A 12,998-nucleotide genomic window follows, 5' to 3' on the forward strand; every position below is an offset into this window, starting at 1 on the left:
CTTCCTTTCAAACACATTAATAATCACTAAATAAAATATAAAAGGGTAGATTAAAACAGACATCATTGAAATACAAAGGGTCATAGGAAAATGGAATGAAGAAAATGGAAAATCCTGGAGAAATGGATGCATTCCTAAATAAAAAAACATATATGTATATGTCTATATACACACATATATGCACATACATATATACATATATTTATATATGTGCACATGTATAAAACCTACCAAGATTAAATCAAGAAGTCCCAGAAAATATAAACAGGCCCTTCAAATGCTCTGTCCCCACAAAATTCTCCTTTCTTGCCACTTTGCCTAAAGTTTTCTCCAGATTCCACGGCAAGGCTAACACTCCTGCACCTTCACTGCTCTAACAACCACACCCTTCACCTGTTATAACCTTTTCTCTCTCCTCTCAGGATACACACACATTACCTGCTCTCAGCTTCCAATACCCAAGCATCTCCTATGCCCCTGGCTCCTCCAGGGCACCCAATCCCCCAAGGCTTCCCTCCAAACCTTCAACTGAGCACTGCATTCCAAACCCACTCTTTCTCCCCCAAACTATAAATCCAGACCTCCTGTTGTTCCCTCAGCCAACAACACATTTTTCCTCCCAGGCCTACCCACCAGGTTTTGACACACAATCCACTCACTGGCTCTTAACTACCTGCAGCCAGCTCTAGGCACCAGCCCCATGCCTAGAGGGCTGCACTGTTTGCCCCATAACTCAAAGGAGAGCGAATTGTATATACTAATGTATATTTGTATATTATATCATATTATATATTATATTATATTACATTATATTATATTATATTATATATATTACTAATACTAGTATATAGTAGATTACTAATATCTACTAATAGTAAGTAGATAGTGACCAAAAGAAGCCAATATCAGTAGATATACTTGGAATGAATAGTATCATTTTTGTTTCTTCATTGACAGTACATTATCATTTTCAGACTGATCTCTTCCTCTCCATCTTCTCACCCTGATAGTTCACCCTCAACACACTGCTCACCAGTGGGCTCTGTAGGGCTGGATCTGTTCTGATGGCCACCTGCCATCAGGCCAACAGGCCCCAGACATGAAGCACACCTGCCTGCCATCTGGCTTGGTGCTCCAGGTTCAGTCTTGGTGAGCTGTTGGCAGGAACACCTCTAGCTTGGCAGGGATGCCACTCTGCTGCTGACCCAGGGCAGTTGGTGTTGGCCAGCCACCCCACCCCCTCAGCTGACTGCTCGGCTGCATGCCTCTCTAGGGTCAGGCCACTTCTCCTGATGACCCTACACTCCCGGCTGGCACGCCTGACCACTCTGCATGGCACTCCAGGGCCAGGTTCACTTGCCGTGGGCCAACCACATCTCTAGCACTCCCACTGTGGCCACTCAAGAGGCATAGGCCAGCTGGCCAATGAGCCCTGACTCTCCAGCCCATCTACCTGGATGCTCACAGGCTGTTCCATGGCCAGTTATACTCAGGCAGACACTCCACACCACAGCATGGCATCCCACACCCTGCTGCCTGACTGTCCCTTCAGAGCCACACAGGCTCCGGTGGCACCTCCTACACACAAGGCCACATGCCAGCTGATCTAGGGCCGGTAAAGCTCAGCTGCCTGGCACCAGGGACTTAGGTGCACCCATTCCATTGCCCTTTACACTGCTCCAGGGCCAGGCAGCTCAGCAAGTGACCTCTCCCTCACATGGCCGGCTTCAAACCAGCCTCTCTGGGGGCAGTCCCATTCTCCTGGGTCTCTGGGGCCCCAGACAGTATACGCTGGTGCCCTGCTTGCCACTCACTCCAGGGTCAACCTTGATTGGCAAGCACCAGACATGCCTCTAGCCTGCCAGTTCCACCACCCTGCCGCTGCTCAACGGCTAGCTGACTTTGGCAATCAACCCAGTTCCCTCAGCAAGCCACTTGCTGTGTGTGCCACTCTAGGGCTGGGCCCATTTTACTGACAACCCTGAGGCCCCAGCCAGCATGAACCTCCAATGCCCCAGCATCTCAGGGCCAGGCTAATGGGGCTATGGGCCCTCAGTGCCTCTAGCACTCCTGGCATGGCCACTGAAGCAGGCACAGCTCCCTCAGCAGGTGACCCCTATGTCCTCTAGCTCACCCATCCAGCTGCCTCACCAGCAGCTCAAGGCCCAGGTGGCCTCAGCCAGTGCCTTCCACACTCCTGAGCCCCACAACACCCCCATTCTTCCACCCAGCCTGTTTCTGTAGGGCCATTCAGGTTCAGCCCGCACCCCCACCTCCCACAGTCCACTCCAGGGTGAGGCCAAGTCACTGACACCCCTTGCTTTCCCAGCCTAACTGCAAGACATTCCAGGACCAGGAGGGTTTAGCTGGCCCCACACACTTCTAGTCAGCACACAACACTCTGACTGCTATTCCTAGGCCAGGTAGGCTCAGCTCATGCGCCACGATGCTGCCCTATTAGTTACTCCAGGAACAGGTAGACTCAGCCTCTGCCCCACTTCCTTACTAGGTTGCACAGCAGCCAGCTGCTATAAGGTAAGGCATGCTATTACGGCAACCCTGAGGCACCAGCCACAGGACCTGAATCCTCTGCTCCACAGCATTCCTGACTCTCCCCCTCACTCCCCCATCTGATGTTAAAGGGCCAAAACAGTTCTGGAAGTGCCTCCCACTATCTCAGCCAACCTACCCCTCTCTCCAGTGCCACTAGGGTTGGGCTTGGTGTCACATGTGCCTCAGGCCACCTGACCCATCCCTGCTGCTTCAGGAAAAGGTGTGCTCCTCCAGGGCCCACAGCCGCCCATGACTCTGCCTGCTCCAGGACCATGCCAGCTCAGCCAGCACCAATCAGATCCAGCACACCCTTCCTGTGGATGAGCCAGGTGCATCTGAAGGCAACCTGTGGCACCAGCATACATGAACTGAATTCCCCAGCCCAGAGCATGCCCACCCAGATGCCCTGCCTGCTGTCCCAGTGCCAGAATGACTCAGGTGTGGCCTTCACACCCTCAGCCTGTCTACCAGCCACTCCATGCCAAGCCAGGCTCCAACAGTGTCCATGCCCATAGATGCCCACCATCTACCACCTGCTCCAAGGCCAGGCCTGCTTAGCAAGTGTGCCTGCACATCCAACATGCCCACCCCATCAGCCCACACGCTGCTGCAGGGCCATACCAGCTGGGCGTTGTTTACCACAACATGGCCAGTTGGGCTCAGCCAGCACCCCATGCGTCATTAAAACAGACACCCCGGCCCACACACTGCTCTAGGCCCAGGCCAGCTCTGCCAACAACTTCCATGCACAAACCAGGCCCACCAGCCATCACACTGGTCACTCCAGTGACAGGTTCTATTTGCCATCACCAGGCTCTCCCCTGAACTGGCAGCCTTGCCATCCCATGCAGTGCTACAGAGCCAGTGGGGCTCAGCCAGGAATTCTACTCCCTCAGCAGACCACTCAGCTGCCTGCTATTTAGAGCCAGCTCATTCTGCCAGTGACCCTGTGGCCCCAGTTGGCACACCCTGTCACTCAGCTTGGCACTCCAGGGCCAGGCTCATGAACACTGGGCCCTCTGTGCCTCTAGGACACTAAACTGCTCCACACCAACTATTTTAGGACCAGATCCCTGCACTTCTAATCCACAGGCTGCTCCAAGCCCAGGCAAGCACAGCTGGTATGTCTAATGTTCCTAGATCCTGCCTGCCTGGCTGCCCTGCAGGGTGCTCCAGGACAAGGCAGGCTCAGAAGGTTCTACGCACCCTCCGGTACCCCAAGACTGCCCACTGTCCACTCTGGAGCCAGGCCAGCAGGCTGACACCCCTCCAGGTCCCAGTCTGCCACCTGGACTCTAGCCCACCCGCACCACTGCCCCACCAACTGTTCCAGGTACACATAGACTCAGCCACCCAACTGCTCCCTCAGTAGGCTGCTAGGCTGCCCATTGATCTAGAGCTGGGCCCATATGACAGCAATCTGTTGCACCAGCCCCTACGATCTGAATCCCCCAGCCGAGAGCATGCCAACCTCACTGCCATGCTTACCTGTGTCAGGAATTAAAAAAAAAAATGGTTCATGTGTGACCTCCCCCATTTCCAGCCCGCCTACCAGCCCCTCTACGGTCAGCCGAACTTGGATGATGCCTCACGTGCCTCAAGCTGCTGGCCCCTGCTGCTCTTGGGCAAGGCATGCTTTTCCATCAGCAACCCTCCCCACCACACCCCTTGCCGAAAGATACCTGCCATCCACTCCAGGGCCATACCAGCTGGCTAGCACCCAGCCACATCCAGCATGCCCCCCCTGCCACTATGTCCACCCTGCCACCCCACTTGTTGCTGCAGAGCCATGCCGGCTAGGGCAGCATCCATCACATCCTCAGCCCACCTGTTCATTGCAACACCTCAAGGCCAGCTCCACTGAAGCCTGCCCACACAAAGCAGGTTTGCGTACTGTCCCATTTGCTGCTGCAGGGCCAGGTCCTGCTGCCCTTCACTAGGCATGAACCCTAGCCTGCCAGCACCACAGCTCATCTGCTGTTCAAGGGCAGGATGGGATCACCCAGTGACCATGCTCCCTCAGAAGGCAGCACTGCCACCTGCTGCTCTAGCACCTGGCCCATTTTGTCAAAGACTCCGGGCCCCAGGCTGGCATGCTCTCATTCCTCCTGGCACTTCAGGACCAGGCTCACTCCCCCAGGGGCTGCCATGCTTCTAATATTCTAGGCAGCCAGGCACAGGACAACTGGACTGGAAACCCCTATGCTTTTAGCCTACCCACCCAGTTGTGCCATGAGCTGCTCCAAGACCAGGTGGGCTCTGAAATACTTGCCAAGTTCCTAATGTCCACCTGTCCCACCACCACTCCCAGCTGCTTGAGGACCATTCCACACTGGCCGGTGCATCTGGTGCCCTCCATCCACCCCAGGGCCAGGCTGGCCCACAGAACACCCCTCTCTTTCCCAGCTTGCCTCTAAGCTGCTACAGGGCCAGGCAGGCTCAGCTGTTGCCCACCATGGCTCTAGCTTGCCCATGCCACTCTCCCACACACTGCTCCAGTGACTTGAAGGAAGTTCACCTAGAGCCAGAGGTGCTCGGCCAGAGAGCCCAGCACCCAAGCCATCTGCTGGCTGCTCCAGAGCCAGGCTCAGTATGTCAGATCACCCTGTGTCCCAAGCCCACCCACTACCTGCTTCATTGCCAAGCTGGCTCCATTGATACCCCCTGCACCCATAGTACTATCATTGTCCATTTCATGGCCAGCCCGACTCTCCCGGCCTCCCTCCCCACTGCACTCCTACCCTGTCCACCATGCCACCCTGCCAGCTGCTCCAGGATCAGGTGGGCTAGCCCAGTGACCCAGCATCCCCAGAAGGCTACTCACTGGCCTGCCCCTCCAGCACCAGGATCACTTGTCCTGTGTCCACTGCACACTTTGCACATCCATTCCACAGCACCTTTCCCACTCCGGGGACAGGCCAGTTCAGTCGGTGACCCCCTTGCCCACAGTGCAATAACCCTTGTCCCCAGGACCAGGCTCCCAAGCCCAGGGTCCCCAGCTCATCTAGCCAGCTTGCCCTGCCACCACAGCTACTGTTCCAGGGCTAGGCTGGCTGGCTCTGGTAGTACCTCCTGAGTCCCCAGCTGGCCAACCATTAGTGCCAGGCAGGCTCAGCCAGTGCCCACAGCCACCACCTGGCAGCTGGCTGCTCCAGGACCACGTTGACTGGGCTGGTACATCAAGCTCCTAGGCCTTCCATACCCAGGCTGCCTCTGCCTGTGACTCATGTGCCCACAGCCTTATCACCATCCTCTCCAGAGTCAGTTTGCCAGCCTCCTCATACCCAAACCATCTTGCCTGCCACTCCAGGTCCAGGAGGGCTCAGCCAGTTCCCCCAGCACCCACAGATGCTGGCTGTCCATGGCTCCATCTTCCAAGAATTGGTCTTGCTCCCCTCCCTGCAGCGCAGCACTTAAGTGTTCCAGACTTGGTTCCTGGTTCTTCTGCATTGGGCTGCAGTCTTCACACAGCAAAACTAGGACTTGAGATAATATGATCGTTCTTCATCGAGTCATCAAAACATGCTGTTACTTGGAAGTGTAACTGTGTCAGAGCTTCGTCCGTTCATGTTCCATCCTTCTGACTCCGGCAACTCTGGCTTGAAAATCCTATGTTTTTCCTACATATCTGTGCTGCATCTCTTGCAAGACTGTGTGTTTCTCTTCAGCCTGGGCTCTAAGGGGGCATGAAGGAGAGTAGTACGTGACATAGTGCCACTTCAGGTTCCATGTGCAGAGAGGCATCCCTGGGCTGGAAAAGAGTTATTTGACAAGTGAGCAGATAACATTACATAGGTGGGCAAAGTGTGGCACCTCTATGTCCAAATCAAAGATAGACTTCCAATCAAACTTTTGGCCATATCTGGACAATGGTATGCTGAATTGTCTGACACTGTATGTACCAGCGATGTTGGGACACACTTCACTTACAGACTAAGGAACTTATGACTGCTAATGAAGGGCTATACTATTGTAACAAAATGAGGAAATCAGTCAGTGGGTAGGAATTTGAGGAGAGGGAAGGGAAATCCCAGACTCTACGGAACTGTACTATGAAACTTAAAATTTTTTAAAAAGCCCAACTCTTACTTATATGCCAAATGATTTTAACAATGTTAAATGTCTGCTTCCTAGATTAAAATGACAGCTGTATTTCTAAAAATTTCACTGTTAAAACACTGCAAAAGTCATTTTATGTTTATATGTAAATATGCATAAAACTGAATTGAATTTAAATTAAAATAGGAATCTCCTTGACCAACCTGAAAAGTTCTTAGGATGAACACAAATCTTCACTGTTGGGACTGTCCTGGGTACTAACCATCTAACATGCAGGCCAAGGTGCAATGAATGGCAACACCTTTCACTCTCTGAACAAACATGCCCTTACAAAACCCCAGAGAATGACACTGACCTGTGAATGATACCACTGCCTTAAACCACTACTCTCACAAGCCACTGTCACATATGTCCAGTAAACTGCCCCCTAGATCCATAGCCAGGCTCCCATTTGATCTCATATACTTTCTGTACTTCATGTTTTTTGTTTGTTTGTTTGTTTTTTAATTTCAAAGCCAGATTTACAGAGAAGGAGAGACAGAAAGATCTTCCATTAAAAGGATACTTGGAGCGTGGTGGTGCAAGTGGTTAAGGTCCTCGCCTTGCACGCCCGGGATCCCATATGGGCGCCGGTTCTATCCTGGCAGCCTCACATCCCTTCCAGCTCCCTGCCTGTGGCCTGGGAAAGCAGTTGAGGATGGCCCAAAGCCTTGGGACTCTGCACCCACGTGGGAGATCCGGAAGAGTCTCCTGGCTTTGGATCAGCATAGCATCGGCAGTTGCGCTCACTTGGGGAGTGAATCATCAGACGGAAGATCTTCGTCTCTGTCTCTCCTCTCTGTATATCTGCCTTTCCAATAAAAAAAATAATAAAAATAAATCTTTAAAAAAAAAAAAGAATACTTGGAGCGCAAGTTTTCACAAAACAGAATACTTATACTTGGAAAAATACAAACAGTATTCATAGAAATAAATGTTTCAGGGACTGGTTTTGTGATGTAGCAGCTAAAACTGCAGCCCATAGATACTGGTTTGAATTCCAGCTTTTTGATTCAACTTCCTGCCAATGCACCTGGAAAAACAGAACGATGTGCTCACGTCCTTGGGTCCGAGCATCTGAGTGGAAGACAGGAAGTTCCTGGCTCCTGCCTTCAGCCTTGTCACTGCAGCCACTTGGGGCATGAACCAGCAGATGGAAGACCTCTCTAGCTCTGCCTTTCAAATAAATAAAGTAAACCTTAGGGAAAAAAGAAATAAAAAAGCTATAAATAAATTAAAAAAATTATCCCACAGATGGGCCGACTTAAGATGGCACTATACCCTAAGCTAATCTACAAATTCAAAAACAATTTCTATAAAAGTCCCCATTTGAAGAGATCAACACTCTGATCTTAAAGCTACCCATGATATGGTCTAGGAAGACAGCCTGTTTAGGGTCAGTTGAAGCTGCACATCTCCCATCTGCATAATACCATTTGCCCCCTTGAGTGTCAAATGATCTGTGACATCATTAAGTAGGACCTGGAGGGCAGTTTCGTGTTGTCCCCATTCCCCTCTCAGCCCTATCCAAGCCACACTGGGAAGGGCTCACTCTCTTGGCGGTGCGCTTCTTCACTGGCACTTTGGCTCTCTTCACCTCTAACACTCTCAGCCTCTCATATTCCCACTGCTCTCTCACTTCAGACGGACAAACCCCGAGAAGCAATCTCTCCCTGACCTTTCACGTACTGGCTCACTCACCCTGAACATGACACTCATTTGTCTGTGTTCCTCACCATCTGAACAAACGTTACCACTTGTCCAAGCCATGTTGGTACTTGTGCTTAAAATGCTTTTAAAGTAAGGGGCAAGAACTTAGAAAATCAATATTTGGCAGAAATCTAGACCACAACATCCAGAATAGCCCCTCCCACATCCTGAAAAACAGCAACACAAGAGAAGAACTCACAATTCTCCATTTCAAAACTCACTACACAGCAATGTGACTCAGACTGTGCAGTACTGGCACAAGGAGAGAAAAGAACATGAGCAGCGCAGGATTCAGAATTTAGACATGATGCCACACATTTAAAGTCAAATGAATTTGATCGGGTTGGCATTGTGGCTCAATGGGTTACACATGCGAGAATTCCCACAGAGTGCCAGTTTGAGTCTCCACTGCTCAACTTCCCATCCAACTCCCAGCTAACGTGCCTGGGAAAACAACAGAAGATGGCCCATGTTCTTGAAGCACTGCACCCACATGGGAAACCTGGCTCCTGGCTTCAGCCAGGCCCAGACATGGCACCTGTGGCAATTTGAGGAGTGAATCAGAGAATGGAAGACCTCTCTGTCTCTCCCATCTTTCTTGAAATTCATTAAAATAAATTCCTTTTAAAAAATGATTTCTAACAAGGTGTTACTAGATGGTTCAGGGGAACAAAAATTCTCCAACATTGTTTCTGTGACAATTATATCACCATCTGTGGTAAAAATATTGTTGGCTCTTTACGTCAAACTAAAAGTAAAAAGTAATGCAAAATGAACAAAGACCAAAACATACACTAGGTATTATAAAATTGTTAGAAGCAAGCATAGCAGCATACTTTCATAACCCTGGAATAGTACTCTTTTTTTTTTTTTTTAAGATTTACTTATTTTTATTGGAAAGTCACATTTACAGAGAGAAGAGACAGAGAGAAAAGTCTTCCACCTGTGGGTTCACTCCCCAAAGAGCTGCAATGGCCAGAACCTAGCCAAGCCAGGGCCTTCTTCCCGGTCTCCACAAGGGTCCAGGGGCCCAAGGCTTTAGACAGTCCTCTACTGCTAGAGCTAGACGGGAAGTGGAGCAGCCAGGATAAGAACCGATGACCACACGGGATCCTGGTGCATGCAAGGTGAGTACTTCAGCCACAAGGCTACCGCACCAGGCTCTAGTTAAGTGCTCTTATAAAAGGTCTAATCTAAAACTGGTATATGACCTTAACAGACAGTTTTCTAAGAAAAATATACAAATAGCCAATAAGCACGAGAAAAGATGCTCAGTATTAATAGTCATCAGGGAAGTATAAACCAAGATCACATTCACATACCACTAACTCCTTAGGACAGCTGCAATCAGACAGACAGACAGCAAGTGTCGGCAGGAAGGAGACAAACTGGAACCCTCATTTACTGCTGGAAGGAACAAATGTAAAAACGCTGTGGTCACTTTTAGAAATGCGCATTTCCTTAAATAATCAGATACAAAGACTATATGCTCCAGTAATTCCACTCTGATAACAGGTTCACAAAAACACAGGGCTGGGGCCACAGCATGTTAGGCTAAGCTTCCACCTGCAGTGCTGGCATCTCATTTGGTTACCAGTTCCAGTCTTGGCTGGTCCACATTTACTAAGCCAGCTCCCTGCAGTGGCCTGGGAAAGCAGCAAAAGATGGTCCAAAGCCTGGGCCCTGCATCCACATGAGAGACCTGGAAGAAGCTTCTGGCAACTAGCTTCAGATCAGCTCAGCTGCAGCCATTACAGCCTCTTGTGAACAGGTGACCCTGCAGATAGAAAATTCGCTTTTTCTCTCTCTGATTTACAAATCAAAACATTTTTAAAACTATATAAATGGAAGCAGTATTCATAACAAACTGTGAAAACACCTAATGATTTTATCAATAAAATATAATCTTCAACAATATTATTGGCTATAAAGAGGAATAACTTCCCATGTTTATACAACATAGATGAACTTTATAATATGTTGCTGAGCATGAAAAAAAAAAATCCAGCCACAAGACTCCACGCTTGAGAAAAGTCCAGGTAGGGAAATTAAAAAAAAAAAAAAAAAAAGGGAGGGCTTGGTTTGTAAAAGAACAACTGGTCCTGACACAGTGGCTCAATTGGTTAATCCTTCCCTTACAAGCACTACGATACAGTATGTGCTGTGACAGTGTCCTGGCTGCTTCACTTGCTACCCAGCTCCCTGCTTGCGATCTTGGAAAGCAGCAGAGAGTGGTCCAAAGGCTTGGGACCCTGCACCCACCTGGGAGACAGGGCTCCTGATGGGCTCTGCTATGGCAGTTGTGGCCATTTGGGAAGTGAATTAGTGAATGGAAGATCTTTTTCTCTCTCTGTAAATCTGATGTGCCATTTTAAAAAAAGGAGAAGCAGCAGCAAAAGTGTTAACTTTGCTAAATGTGAACATGCTACCATGGTCATATTGTGGTGGTCATTTATTTTTGGTGCATGTCAAAGTAATAAGGGATAAAGTGTTATGTCACCAACTTACTGTCAAATGTTTCAGCAAAAAAGAAAACTAAGCTAATGTGACAGACACTAATTAAAAAATTAGTGAATTAAAAGGATACTAGATTGGCATTGTGGCTTAGCAGGTAAAGTCTGCCTTTTAGGCCTGTATCCCATGTGGTGCCAGCTGATGTCCCAACTGCTCTACTTCCCATCCAATTCCCCATAAGTGGCTTGAGAAAAACAGCAGAGGATGCCTCAGGTGTTTCAGTCCCCCACCCATGTGGGAAACCCGGAAGAGGCTCCTGACCTAAGACCAGCCCACCTCTGGATGCTGTGGCCATACGGAGAGCAAACCAGGAGGCAGAAGATTTCTTTCCCTATCCACCTCATTTTCAAATAAACAAGTAAATAAATAACTACACTTTAAAAATAGACTTTCTGAATATAGTTATACCAGATTCCTATGTTTTAAATGAGTTTTCCAAAAATCTATCATAAATTAATACACTCAGGGGTTAGAAAAACACCTTTTGATCAAACACTTAAAATCTCTAAATGAAAAATGAATGCAAACTAATAAAAGGAATCAAAGCATTTGAAAACAACTACCTAAAGAACAGCGTTGTGGTGCACTGGGGTAAGCTGTCATCTGCAGGACTGGCATCATACAGGTTCCAGTTCAAATCCCACTTGCCCCGCTTGTAATCTAGCTCCCTTGCATTACTAAGGCATCTCATTGCCCAGGAAAGCACCCATGGGGAGCACCCAGCTAGAGGTCCTGGCCTGGGGTTCAACTGTCAAGGCCATTTGGGGAGTAAACCATCAAACCAACAAATTCTCTCTTTCTCTTCATTCTAAGTCTTTAGAAAATAAAACATTACTTATCATTTCCTATGTATTGAGGCAAAGAATATACTACAAATACGTGAATTCAAATGAGAAATAAATGTTTACACAGTAACTCCAAGAATAATTTCTTATAAGTGAAAAACGGAAAACTTAAAATAGAAGAGTTGTGGTAGATAGTATCTTTGATTTCTTGGTTAAGGTGCTAACAACCAGCAATCAGCGGTCCAATCAGCACCAGATCATTTCTGACATGATGCACCAAAATCTTTTTGTAGAAGTAAAAAGATGAGAAAAACAAACGAGGTGGTGATGACTCAATTGACTAACCCTCCCCTTGCAAGTGCTAGTATCCCCATACTGCAATGGTTTGTGTCCCAGCTGCTGCACTTTCCATCCAGCTCCCTGATTGTGGCCTGGGAGAGCAGTAGGATGGCCCAAAGCCTTAGAACCCTGTACCACATGTGGACCTGCACCCAAGGACAAGCTGCCACCTGCGCTCTGGACACACACTAGGGCCAAGTTGCCACCTCCCCTTCCCGGACCCCTGTACCCTGGGGGTCTTACCTTGTAGATGTCCGTTTTCTCCTCAGAGGTCACATGGTGCTGGTGAAGCCCAGTGGGTCTGTGAACTCCTCCAGCCAGGCTCAAAGTCCAGGCACTCTGGGGGCGGCACCAACTCCACCTGGCACACAGCGGGCCCCACGTGGGTTCACCATGGCGGCCACCGTGAGGCCCTCCCCAGGTGGGGTGCAGGTGGACAGCAGGTGGGAGTAGGGTCAACTGGAGTCCACGAGCCCTGTCATGTCCTCTTGTGGGGCCCACAGTGAGTCTTCGGGCAGCCCAAGAGCTCTCCAAGCAGAGCCCAGCAGTGCGTCCTCTTCCTCTGCTGCTTCTTCACTGACTGAGGGTGCGGGGCCACAGCACCTTGCAGGAAGTGACCATGCGGCCAATTCCTCCATCTCAGCACCCTCAGCACCATGCAGGATTCCTCCACCAATGGGGACCCTTTTCTTCCTCTTCTCCGACCCCAGGGCGCCCCGCTGTGCTTCCTTTCCTCGCCCTGGAGAAATTCTGCACTGCCGAACAGGGCCTGGGGCCCCTCACAGCACTGGGCCCTGCAGCGCAGGAGGGGAGAGATGCAGCTGCTTCTCCAGCATGGAGGACCTTGGAGGGCTCCAGGGGGCAGAGGTTGTGCTTCTGGAGAGGAGGACTCTCCCTCGCTGCCACCAGCACCACCTCCCGTGGGCATCTCGATGGACATCCGACCTGCTCCACCTATTGTTCAAAAAAAAAAAAAAAGGTTTATTTATTTGTATTGGA

General features: G+C 49.6%; 1 long non-coding RNA gene across 1 annotated transcript in view; it reads right to left on the reverse strand.

Moving 5' to 3' along the window:
- Positions 1–12,477, reverse strand: part of LOC121168026 — a 72,697-nt gene extending 60,220 nt beyond the window's left edge. Inside the window, exon 1 of the long non-coding RNA XR_005885673.1 lies at positions 12,243–12,477. This is a non-coding gene — a long non-coding RNA (uncharacterized LOC121168026). The remainder of the gene's footprint in view (positions 1–12,242) is intronic.
- Positions 12,478–12,998: the final 521 nt, after the last annotated feature.

Source organism: Ochotona curzoniae, unplaced genomic scaffold, assembly GCF_017591425.1.
Source record: "Ochotona curzoniae isolate NIBS_2020 unplaced genomic scaffold, NIBS_Ocur_1.0 patch441, whole genome shotgun sequence".
Lineage (NCBI taxonomy): Eukaryota > Metazoa > Chordata > Mammalia > Lagomorpha > Ochotonidae > Ochotona > Ochotona curzoniae.